Source organism: Canis lupus, chromosome 9 (assembly GCF_003254725.2).
Source record: "Canis lupus dingo isolate Sandy chromosome 9, ASM325472v2, whole genome shotgun sequence".
Lineage (NCBI taxonomy): Eukaryota > Metazoa > Chordata > Mammalia > Carnivora > Canidae > Canis > Canis lupus.
The window spans coordinates 57,791,331-57,804,603 of record NC_064251.1 but is presented as its reverse complement, the minus strand read 5'-3'; positions in this window follow the sequence as shown (position 1 = coordinate 57,804,603).

Here is a 13,273-nt window from a genome sequence, read left to right as displayed (position 1 = left end):
AGGATTCGGCCAAACCCAGGCACTCAAACAACAGGGCTAAGATTATTTGTGGGTGCCCCTACTTCTGTCTACACAGGAAGCTAACTCTCAGCTCCCAAGAGGAGCCCAAGGGCCTGCAGGGAGTGTTTGGGGTTGTCCATGGCACTGGCAATGGCAAGGCTTCCTCTCAACCCTTTTAGGCCAGAGAAGCTTCTGGGAGCTGAGTTCCCTGAGACACCAGCCTTCCTTCCCCATGCTCCGAGGCTCAAAGGCTCCTGGCCGTCCCGTGACCTCAGGGGCCATCCAGAGGAGGCATCGAGGCATGGGCAGTGGGAGCTTGTCCCTGCCAGTCAGCGTGAGTCTTGCGGCCTCCTTGATCCAAGGAGGAGGTGGGGGCACCTTGGATCCGAGGGACTGAGATGCTGACAGCTCTGCTTCGTACCACTGGGGGGAGCCCTAGAGACCGTGGTCCGTTCACAGACACAAGGTTACAGGCAAGAGGGTTAAAGACAGACCAAAGCTTCAGTTTATTGGGGCATTAAGGGGCTAACAAATAAATGGTTAATAAAGCCCTTCACTGTTTAAGCTACTTAGAGTTAGGTCTCTGTCACTTGCCACCAAAGTCCCCACTAAAACCCATACCATCTTACAGGGTCATCGGGCAAATTAGTGAGATCATATTTCCATGTTTTTGACACAAAGTCAGTGCTCAAAAAGAATAGCTAAGATGATTCCCAACACAACACAATAACCACCCCCGTACCTCCCCCACCCCCAGTTCTGCAACATCGCCCCCCTTCATTCATACAAATACAGTTTGTGAGAACTCTACCTAACATGTACACAGATTTTGAGCTGGCATTTAAAAGAAGACATTGTGTTGGGGGCATTTTCTTCCCCTACAGATTCCATTCAACTGGACATTGTCCGAGATTCCTGAGAACAAATGAAACCAATCGCTGTTGGCACAAAACACACGTATAGTCACTGCGAGTGTGGTTCCTGCCATCAGAGCTCTTGTGGCCAGGAGCACCTGCCTGGTGCCAGATCCCCCTCAGGGTCACCCATACATGGAACTTAGAGGCTGTCATGGGGCTGGGCAGTGGGGTACTTCATAAGCCAGAGAGTTCAACTGGAAAAGTGAATTACTGGTGCTGAGTTGCTAATGAGCAAATAATCAAGTTATACCCATCACAAAAATGTCCAGCAACAGAGTGCTTATGACAAGGGCAGAAAACTGCAGTCATGCTCTGCAAAACAAAGGGAGGTGGCAGCTCTAGAAGAGGTCAGCTCACTGCAAAGGATCTTTTGGAAAAATTCCCCACCAACACCAGCACCTAGAAATATGGCCCTAGCAGTGATGGCCAGGACAGTTATAACAGCTGCTACTTGTGGGTACTTATCACAGGCCAGCACCTCTAGGCATGATCTCATTTCATTGTCTCTCAAAGTGTTGTTATTATCGTCCCCATTCTCCAGGTGAGAATACTGAGGCTCTGAGGGGTACAGGAGCTTGTTCAGTGAGTGGCAGATCCTGAGAGCAAGTTACCAGTATAAACAAGCAGCTCTGCCCAGAAGGAAGGTTGGGACAGACAGGCAAAGCTCCCAATTTTTCGCAAAATTCTGCCCTTTTGAGGGGTGGAGCGGGCTTCACCAGATTAGGCTCCAGGCCAAGGAGTGAGTTGGAATGGCCTGAGGGATGAATGAGAAAGGCCTCTTCCCAGGGGAATGGGAGGGAGGCTTCAAAGGCAGGGCTGGTGCAGCCCATCCTAAACTGCTTCCCTGGCACCTGCCAGCAGCAAGTCAGCAAGTCGGCTGGCTTCTCAGGACACGAGAAGCAGGGAGAGAGGGAGACTGATGGCCAGAAGACCACCTCCCTCTCCCGAGCCAGCCCAGCCCTACTGCAGGCACGACCTGTGCCTCTTACATCATTGCCTCTTACATCATTGCTGTCTAGGAGGGAAGGCTGAGTTCGGGCGTGGTTAACGGCTTCCCAAATTCACGCAGCCAATTGGCACAGCTGGGAATATAGGAAGACGGAGGGAGGAGAATGGGTTCATTTTCACACATGAAAGACCCCACATCCCCACCACGTCCCCCTCCCTCCTCTCCTACCCCCAGAAGAGCCCCTAGAAGAAATCCTGTAGATTAGAAACCTAGAATGCTGACGAACGGCACACCAGTAAGGAGAAGCAGCAAGGGCTCACCCATGGGGAGGCTGGATACAGGAGCAGGTGCACAGCCGGGGACTGGGAGACGGGACAAGACCAGACTGGGACCCCTCGGAGGCCGACCACACTCTCTGAGCCCTTTTCCAAATCGCTGGAGAAGATGGGCCCCTGCCCCAGTGATGACTCCCCTAAAGCCAGGGCGTGGCTCGGAGGTGGGCTCACCCAGCAGCACCCTTGTGGGGAGGACTCTCCGACCACTGTGCGGGAGGAGTGTTTCTGGCAAGCTACTAGGATGATGTTCTTCTCGGAGTTTTCGCTTTAACATACGTGGCTGCTTTGCTGTTGGGTACAGCCGGTTTATAATTGTGCTATCCTCCCCAGGGAATGTGTCTCCCTTCATTAAATAGTGTCTCTTTGTCCCATTGTAATGCTTCTAGACTCGAATTCTACTTGGATGGCAGTGTTGGCACTCCTACATCCTGTTGCGTTTGCGTTGACCTATTCTCTTTATCTTTGTCCAGTCCTTTATTTTGCTGTCTTTCTTTGTCCTTTTTTGGTGATTTCTTGTTTCTTAAAAAAGCATGTAAGTGGGATTCAGTTTTATTTTCATTATGTTATATTTGATACATACACCAAGCAAATATATCAAATATATGACTGATATAAGTGAGGAAGCACAAGATGAACGCCTATGAACATGACCAAAGATAAGAACTAGAACATTACCCAAACCACTGAATCTTCCTCTGTATTTCACCCCATCCTTTCCCCTACCTCACTCCTGAAGATAACCACTATCTTGTATTTTATGTTTATCACTGCCTTGCTCTAAAAAAAAATAAAAATAAAAATAAAAAGCAAAAAAACTTAGGGGCACCCAGGTGGCTCAGTTGGTTGAACATTGGACTTTTAATTTCAGCTCAGGTCATGATCTCGGGGTCCTGGAATCCAGCCCCAAGTGGGGCTCGTACTCAGCCAGGAGTCCCTTGAGGATTCTCTCTTCCTCTGTTCCTCCCTTTGCTTCTCCCCCCTCACTCGCTCCCTCTCTCTCTCTCTCTCTCAAATAAATACATAAGTCTTTAAAAAATCCTAATCCCCCCAAATGATATATCCTTCAATTTTCCTTGTTTTAAGGTTTTTACAAGGGATATCATGTTATGCATAGGCTTCCACTAGCTCATTTTTAAAATCAGTATCATTGCCAGCATTCACCTACATTGTTGCTGTAGCCACTATTTGTTGCAAGATAACATTCCACTTCTTTATTAATTCTCCTGTTGCAGACAATTGGCTTTTTCCAGCTTTTCACCAGAATGAACAACGCGGCAATGAGTGTCCAGCTACACGACTCCTAATGCACACATGCCAGACAGAGTCTTTCCAGAACATAAGCTGGTAGGGGTGTAGCTGGGGATATGCACAAAGTCAGCTTTGTAAGACAAAGTCAGCATTTTCCAAAGTGATTTTACTATTCACATTCCCACCAGCAATGAATAAGAGTTCCTATTGCTCCCTCTCTTTGACAACACTTACCAATTTTGACCTGCCCCAAATGACTTGAATTTGCTTCTTACTACCTTAGTGTTGAGGTTGAGCATCTTTTCTTATGTATATTCTCCATCGGTGTTTCCTCTTTTGGGAAATGCTTATTCATGTGTTTTGCTCAATTTTCTTTTGGGTTATTTGTCTTTTTCCTTATTTATTTTTAGGGTTATTAGTTTGGCTTTTAAAAATTATATTCTGAATACAAATCCTTTGCTAGTTATATGTGATATAAGTAATTTCTTCCAGTTTGTGAAATAGAAGTTCTTCATTTTAGTATAGACTAATTTATTATACATTTTTATAGACTGATTTATTATACATTTTATGGTTTGATTTTTTTTTTTGGTCTTATTTACAAAATCCTTCCCTACCTGAGTCATAAAGATATTCTCTTTTATATTCTTAAATTTTGAAGTTTTCACATTCACATTTAACATTTTTAATCCATTAAGAATTTATTTGGGGGTTGTGGTGCCTGGCTGGCTCAGTTGATGGAATGTGTGACTCTTGATCTCAGGGTCATGAGTTCAAGCCTCACGTTGTGTGTAGAGATTACTTAAAAATAAAACCTTAAGAAATGACTTATTTGGGGGTACAGGTGAGATAAGGATCCAATTTCGTATTTTTTCCTATGGATAACCAATTATTCAGGCTTCTTGCATTGAAAAGTTAATCCTTTCCCAGGGGTCTGAAAAGCTAGTTCTATTGTATGTCAAGTTTTCATACGTGTGAACATTTACTACTGTCACATTAGCTGGGCTAATCCTGTGCCAGTACTACAATATCTTATGTATGAATACTTTATGTAAGTCTTTTTTAAAAAAAACATATTTCATTTATTTATTCATGAGAGACAGAGAGAGAGAAAGGCAGAGACATAGGCGAGAAGAGGAGCAGGAGCCTGCAGGGAGCCCGATGTGGGACCCCATCCTATGACCCTGGGATTACAACCTGAGCCTAAGGCAAGACATTCAACCACTGAGCCACCTAAGTGTCCCTACTTTATGTACATTTTAATTGCATTTAAGGCATGTTTTACCACCATATTTTTAAAAGATTTTATTTGTTAGAGGGAGAAAGCACAGGCATGTGGAGTGGCAGAGGGAGAGGGAGAAGCAGACCTCCTGCTGAGCAGGGAGACCAATATGATGCCGGGCTCCATCCCAGCACCCCAGGACCACGACCCCAGCAGAAGGCACACACTTAACCGACTGAGCCAACCAGGCACCTCCTTACCACCATTTCTTTTTTTTTTTTTTTTTTTTTTTTATTTATTTATGATAGTCACACAGAGATAGAGAGATAGAGAGGCAGAGACATAGGCAGAAGGAGAAGCAGGCTCCATGCACCGGGAGCCCGACGTGGGATTTGATCCTGGGTCTCCAGGATCGCGCCCTGGGCCAAAGGCAGGCGCTAAACCGCTGCGCCACCCAGGGATCCCCTTACCACCATTTCTTCTCCAGAATTGTACAGCTAGTCTTTTGTTCTTCCCTATAGATTTTAGAATCACCTCCTAAAGTACTTTTCAATGTCTTAATGGGATTTTGATCAGAATTATAATCCCTCTGTAGATAACACAGGGAGAATTGATAAAATATAGATAACGAGTCTTTCCTTCCTTGAACAAAATCAACCTCCCTGTTTATTTAGGTCTTAATATCTTTCAACACAGTTGTAGGATTTTTTGCATATCAGATCTTACACATCTTTTATTAGCTTTATTTTTAGAATCCATCCTTTGTCAGTTTCCTAAATTTTGTCTTTTTCTGAATCATTTTATAAGCAAGTATAGAGAAAGGCAATTTAGTTTTAAATATTATCGTATATCCTGCCATCTTGAGAAACTCTTATGAATTCTAATCTCTCAGTATATTATTTTGTTTTTTTATGTAGATGATCATCTCTGTGATAGTTCATTTTTTATTAAGATTTTTTTAAAAATTTTTAATTTTTTATTCATGAGAGACACAGGCGGAGAGAGAAGCAGGCTCCATGCAGGGAGCCCGACATGGGACTCAATCCGGGGTCTCCAGGATCACACCCCAGGCTGAAGGTAGCACTAAACTGCTGAGCCACCCGGGCTGCCCCATATCTTTCTTCCTTTTTTTTTTTTTTTTTTAAGATTTTATTTATTTGAGAGATATAGAGAGAGTGAATGAGAGAGCAAGCATGGGTGAGGAGGAAGGGCAGAGGGAGAGGGAGAAGCAGACTCCCCAATGAGCAGGGAGCTGGACACAGGACTCTATCCCAGGACTCAGAGATCATGACCAAAGGCAGATGCTTAATCAATTGAGCCACTCAGGTACCCCTCGTTTCCTTGTAGTCATAACATATATGATACTCTAATATGTAATATAGGATTTAGATATATAATTATTATACATGGTATTATATATTAATGATACTGGATTATAATTCATATATAATACATATTCATGTTAAACCACTCTCACATGCATGGTATAAAGCCAGTTTGGCCATGATTTTAAATATTTTGTTGCATTCAGTTTTCTCCTATTCTTTCTTGATTTTTGTATGTAGGCACATGAGGTTGTCCTGGTTTGGGTATTAAAATCAGACTGGTTTCTCAAAATGAGATGAAGAGTGCTTCCTCTTTTCTATTCTCTGGATGAGTTTGCATAAGATTATAATATCTGTTCTTTGGATGTTTGGAATCATTTGGGCCTGATATTTTCTATGTGGAACTATTTCAGTTATAAATTCAATTACAGTTAGTGATTATGGGACTATTCGGGATTTTTATTCTTCTTGAGTCAGTTTTGCTAAGTCATGCATTTTAAGGAATTTGTACATTTTGCCTGCTTTAAAATTTATTAATACAAAGCTGTATAGTACATTCTCTTTTTTAATCTTTTTTTTTAGAGTTTTATTTAAGCCATCTCCACACCCAACATAGGACTCAAACTCATGACCCTGAGATCAAGAGTCACTGAACCAGCCAGGTGCCCCTCTTTTTTTATCTTTTTAATCTCTGCTTTACCTGTAGAAATATTTCCTTTCTCATTCTTAATATTATTGATTTATGCCTATGTCTTTTTATGCTTTAAATTTTGCCAATATGTATCTGTTTCATCAGTCTTTCAAAGAATCAGTTTTGTCCTTTTTGATTCCACATCACTTTATTTTTCTATTTTATTAACTTATGGTATACTTTCTTCTACTTTCACCAAATTCTGTTGTTCTTTTCCTAATTTTGTGAGATAGGTGCTTAACTCGCTGTCAGCCTTTTTCCCCCTAATATAAGTATTTAAGACTATATTTCCCTCAAACTACCACTTTTGCTGCACAAGTCTGGATATGTAATGTTTTCATTCAGTTCTGAGTACTTTAAATTTTTCCAGTGTTATTTTTTTCTAATTAACAAACATATGGAAATTTTTTTCACTCATCATTTTATCATTGACTTTTAACCTATTTGCATCATGAGTTATGGAAACATGATTTGTATGATACCAGTTATTATAATTTGTTGAGAATTGCATTATATTCTAGCGTGATCACTTTTTATAAATTTCCCATGTGCACATGAAAACATGTATTTTCTAATCATTGGATTTAGGATTTTATCTCTAGCTAATTGTTCAGGTTTGTTAATTGTGTAGTTTAAATCCTCTATATATTTTTTTATTGAGCGCGTGCAAGAGAGAGAACACAAGCGAGAGAGAGAGAGAGAGAGAGAGAGAGAGAGAAACAGAGAAAGCACGAGCAGGAGGAGGAACAAAGGGAGAGGGAGAAACAGGCTCCCACTGAGCAGGGAGCCTGATGAGGGGCTCTAACCCAGGACCCTGGGATCATGACCTGAGCTGAAGGCAGATGCTTAACCAACTCAGTCACCCGGGCACCCCTAAATCCTCTATATCTTAATTTTTTCTTTGCTTGACATATAATAATTACAAGAGATGTTGAAATCTTTCTTAATAATCATAGATTTATCCATTTTTCTCTGTAGTTCTTTCATTCTTGCTTTGTGTATTTTGAGGCTGTTTAATTCAATTGTTTTATCCTCCAGATGCACTAAAACCTTTATTATCTTTATCTCTTACAATAATATGTAACTTAACCTCTATTTTTTGATACTACTAAGGCCACTCCAACTTTTCTTTGGTTGGTATTTTTCTGATGTATCATTATGAATGGCTTTATCTTCAGCCTTTCACTGTCATTATGTTTTAAGAGTGGTTCTGTAGACCACATATGGCTGGTTTTAAAAAATATATGGGGGGGCATTTGGCTGGCTCAGTCAAAAGAGCATGGAACTCTTGATTGTGGTTGTGAGTTTGAGCCCCATGTTGGGTGTAGAGATTACCTTAAAATAAATAAATAAACTTCAAAAAATATATGTCATACTTTCTGCTTTTTAACTAGAGAATTTAGCACATTTGCATTTTTTAAGATTAGTGATAAATTTGAACTTATATCTGCCAACTAATTTTGTGCTTATTTTTAACCCACCATCTTTTCCACTGTTCTCATTTCTCCTTTCTTACTTTTTTAAAAATTGAGTTTTCACCCTATTTCTCTTCCTCTACAGTTAGTAAATACATACTTCTTTTCTATTCTTTTAGTAATTGCCCTTAAAATTATATTTTTCAAACTTAAAAAAGCCTAAAGTTAATAATTATCTTCTTCTACCCGCCCCCCAAAATAATTCAAGGACCTTCAACTACATTAACTCCAATCACCCTTCCAACTTGTATACAATTGATGTCCAGTATTTGAGTTCTGTCCCTTTTTTCCCCACAAAGTAGACATTATTATTACTATTGATACTATTTTATACATTTTTAAAAATCTAGACTTACCTACATATTTACCACTTCTTTACTCACCATTTCTTCTTCTTCTTCTTTTTTTTTAATTGTTCATTTATTTAAGTAATCTCTATACCCAATGTCAGGCTCAAACTCACCACCTTGAGATCAAGAGTCGCATTCTCTTCTGACTGAGCTAGCCAGGTGCTCCCCATTTCTTCTTTCTTTTGAGATCATTTTTCTTTACTTTCCTTTACTGAAAGTCTAACAGTGGTGAATTCCCTCAGGTTTTGTTTTGTTCTCATTTCCAAAAGATAGTTTTCAAAAGATATGAGTATATAAGTCTTCGGTCAATAATTGTTCTGTATTCCATCTTGTATTTCTTTGAACATTTATACATGATTGTTTTATACTCTGTATGTTGTAATTCCAGTAGCCAGAGTATTTAGGAAAGGTATCTAAGTATAGTGTTTATTATATTACTAACTCTCACTCATACTGGCTTGTTTCCTTGTAGTTTGGTAATCACTGATTGTGAGCTCATATTTTGCTAATTTCGTTTCATTTTATTTTTTTTTAGAGAGCAAGAGCAAACAGGGGTGGGGGGAGGTGGAGAAGGGTAGAGGGAAGAGGGAGAGAGAGAATCTAAAGGAGGCTCAGCGCAGAGCCAGATGCAGGGCTCTATCTCATGACCCTGAGATCATGACCTGAGCCAAAACCAAGAGTTGGACACTTAACTGAGCCACCCAGGTGCCCCATGTTTTGTTGATTTTAACCTATGAGAATCCTGAGGGCCTAAGCTGAAGATGCCTTCCTCCTGAGATGCACTTGTGTTTGCCAGGAGTCAGGGGCTGCTATTAACCTGGAGCTACGTTAGAGACCCTGGCTCAAGAATGAATGAATGAATGAATGAATGAATGAATAAATAAATAAATAAATAAATAAATAGATTTTAAAAAGAGAGAGGGACCATGGCTCAATGCAGGAGTCTCACACCAAGTTCTCTCACCTTGCCTCTGCCCTTGATTTATTTGCCTATCAGAGCACTTATTTCAACAGTTAGCCTAATTTCCCTGCTACCCTGTTATTCACGACTTCAGTGCTTTAGTTTTAGTTCCCCATTGTCTCGTGTTTTTCTTAGTAGAGGGTGTTCAGTGGAGATTTTCCCTTACTTTCTAACAAACCCAGCAATGCATTAAAAAGGCTAGTTTATTTCTTTTGTTTTGTTTTCATAATTCATGCAGAATCTAGTTTAATTTTAGTGGGAGGGCCTTTCAAAACACCAGTTCACCATCTTGCCAAAAGTAGAAATCCCATGATGCTACTATTATCCCCATTTTCTAGATGAGGAAACTGATGCTCAGAAAATTAAATATCCTGCTCAAGACTACACAGCCATCCAGTGGCAGAGTCAAGACTAGAAGTCATTCTGTCTGACTCCAGAGCCCAAGCATGAGCTTGGGACCAGTGTTGCTGGTCCCCAAAGGAAAAGAAACATCTTTACAGGACTGCAGCCCTGGAGCGTGCGGTGCAAGCCTGGAGCCAACACTCTGGGATGAGCTCAGGAGCTTCTGCTGGGGAAAGAATAAGGAGACCCAGTTTGGCTCAGAGTGGGGCAGGCCCCATGCTCTGAGCGGTCCAACACCATCTCAGGCTGACTCAACTAGCGCCTGTCCAGGGCGCTCAGCCTGCTGCTCCCACCCTGGGAAGGGAGCCAGCAGGCACTTCCTGCACTCAGGTTTCCATGACAACCAGTCATCCTATGAGATGCAAAAGCCACAGGCAGTGAGTGAACATTTCTGAATCTTGAGACCTCATTGCAGGTAGGTCTTCTGCAGCCTTGAGGGGCAGTGTGAGGGGGGCTCAGAGGAAAGAGAATTTGTGTGAAGCAGTTATGTTCAAACAAGCCACTCACCAGCCCCTTTCTCGTCACCCACACCTCAATTATGGGGACCTTGGGGCCCCAGGTCCAAGGAAGTCTAGAAATAGGCTGGGGGCAGCCTGGTTCCCCTTTTTCATTCAGTAGTAATCCCCTCATGCCTCCTTCCCCCAGGTACTCAGGCTCCTATGATAAAGGACTTGAGGGCACCTGGGTGGTTGAGTATTTGCCTTGGTCGTGATCCTGGGATTGAATCCCGCATTGAATCCTGCTTCTCCCTCTATCTGTGTCTCTACCTCTGTGTGTGTGTCTCTCATGGATAAATAACATCTTTATAAAACAAACAAAAAACAGGGACTCCCTGCCCTCAGTGAGCAATCAGTCTAGGGCAAGAGCCAGACGTATCCTAACAGCCCATTACAATGAGCAGACAAGGGAGCACAGAGGTCATGGGAGTACAGAAAAGGGTTTCTCTCCAGGAAGGCTTCCCTGAGCAGAAGGATACATTTGATCTGGGCTTCAAAGGGTGATGAGAGAGAGCCCAGCCCTGTAGAGAAAGGGGGGAAGGACAGAGCAGGCAAAGGAAACCGTGTGCAACGGGCTCAGGAGCATGTGAGAGCAGCTGCAGAGGGGAGTCAGGCCAGAGCTCCAAGGCCTAGAACTCGATGCTGTGAACTCTGGCTTAATCCTGGGAGCAGCAGGCAGCCCTTAAAGCGTTTTTATGAGGATGTGACATGGTCCAGCTGTCATCACAGTAGGGAGAATGGATAGGAGCTGGGGACGATGACTGTTGTGGCAGGGCTGAGGGAGAGGGGGACAGATTTGAGAGATGTTTAGAAGGGTAAATCAATGGGATGTGGTGAGAGACTGTGCGTGAGGAGCGTGAAAAAAGATGGGAGCGTTAACCAGGAGACAGAAAGCAGGAGCAGGGGTGGGAATAGGGGAGGGGTGGCCATATCAGACCTCTGCTGGGTCATGTGGAGGTGACCAGTTTTCCTCATAAAGATGCTGGTGGTTGAGCTCCCTAGAGTGTGATATCCAGGACATTTCCTCTCTAGGTCAATGGAGGAAAAAAAAATGTTTCAGAGCCTTCTTCAGCCTGGAGGCTTCCAGCAGACGTCAGTCACCAGGTGGGCAGTTCCAGCTCAGATCTGCCCCCACACTCACCCCCCACCCCTGCTTTGGACTGCACCAGCCCTGGTGTCCCCCAGCCCCTGCAAGAGGCATCCTGGGTAGCTTGGTGTCTCCCATTGCAGGGCTGACAGTCCCATCTCCCAGGCCAGTGGAACTAATTTTCTCTTGTGCCTTGTTTGCTTCTGGTTGTGTACTTGTCACCGTTATGTGGGTGGCGGCTTGGTTGTGCAAACTGGGGCTCTCTCTATTAATAAGGAGTGAATTATAGAGAAATCAAGGTGATGACTGCAACGCGAAGAAAGGTGGCCCTGGAATCAGACAGAGCTGTGTGCAAATCCTGACTCTACCCTAATTGGCTGTTTCTATGGGCAGCGTCTCCCCCTCCTAATGAGATCCACAGATACTCCATATCCTCACACACCGGGCTCACACTTCTCTCTCCCTCACACCCCCTCTCCTGTTCCGAGTCATCTGCTGTTCCTGACCCCTCTTCTCCCTCACGCCCCTCCAGGCAAGACTACACTCCTTCCCCTTCGCCCAGACTGACCCTCCTAGGGAGTCATCTCAGGCTCCCTCCGGCGGGGGCCAGTGGCCTCTTCACTCCCCTCACCTCCAGCCCCCATCCTGATGATCTCCAGGCAGGTGCGGGGCCTGGCCGTCAGCGGCCCGAGTTTGCCAGGCCCGTGTACTTGACCCTGTCTCTGGACTTGCGGGCACCACTGTGCCCCCGGGGGAAGCTGGGAGTGGGTAGGGAGGAGAGTGGATTTGGCAACGCGACGGGCCCCAAGGTCGGTATCTATTTCTGCTCCTCTTATTCCCTCTTCCCGCAGTCCCCACCCCCACAGCCCCCCACCCCCACCCCCAGCACTCCGGGAACAGGAGGAGGGAGGTGTGGCGGGCCCAGGAGTCTGGAAAGGGGACAGGGCCAGGCCCGAGACGCTCCGAGGCAAGCCCCGCTTTTTGGGCCAGGACAGCCCAAACCCCCTGCCCGACCATAGGGGGGTCGCCGGCCAGGCGCCCCGCAGAGTCTGGGCGCCCCGGGCCTGACCCGCGCCCTGCCTGCTGGGGCCACCCCTCGGCCGGGACAGGCTCCCAGACCCAGCACCCGCTTCCTCCCCGGGGCGGGGCCCGGCGGCCACAAGCCAAGCGCCGTAAAATTTAAAGAGGTGAGAGAGACACTGCGCAGAAACCTCAGCAGCGCGGGGAAATGAAATAAGGCCTCCCTTTGGGGACCCCGCCCCCCGCCCGCGAGGCCCGGGCCCGGGTCGCCCCGCAGGGTCCAGGTGCGGGCCCCGCGCTCGGCGCCCCCTCCCCGGCCTGGCGCACGGGCCCGCTCCCCGCTCCACCCCCCAGCGAGGGACACAGAGGCCGGGCACCCAGGGATGCGGACCCCAGCAACCTGCCGCGGGGCCCGGGCGGGCCGCGTCCCCTCCCCCGCGGGCCCCAGCGGCCCCAGCAGTGCCCCAGCCCCCACTCGTCCTTAGGTGTCGCCCGGTACTTGGGGTTGCTGCGACCCCTCCCTCTCCGCGCGCCCACCCCGCGCAGCCCCCCGCGTCCCCCCATGATGGATGGAGCCTTCAGGGAGCCGGCGCGGGCGGGCTGGGCTCAGGCGGAAATGAAGAGGATAAGATCTGCGAGCCGAGTCGCCCGTGACACCGTGATATCCGCTCGGCGAGCTGCGCGCGGGGTGATGGATGGGGCGCGGCGCCCCCCGCCCCGCAGCCCCGCAGCCCCGCAGCCCCGGACCCCGCCCCCAGGGCAGAGCCGCGGCGCGCGCGCACACACACGTGCAC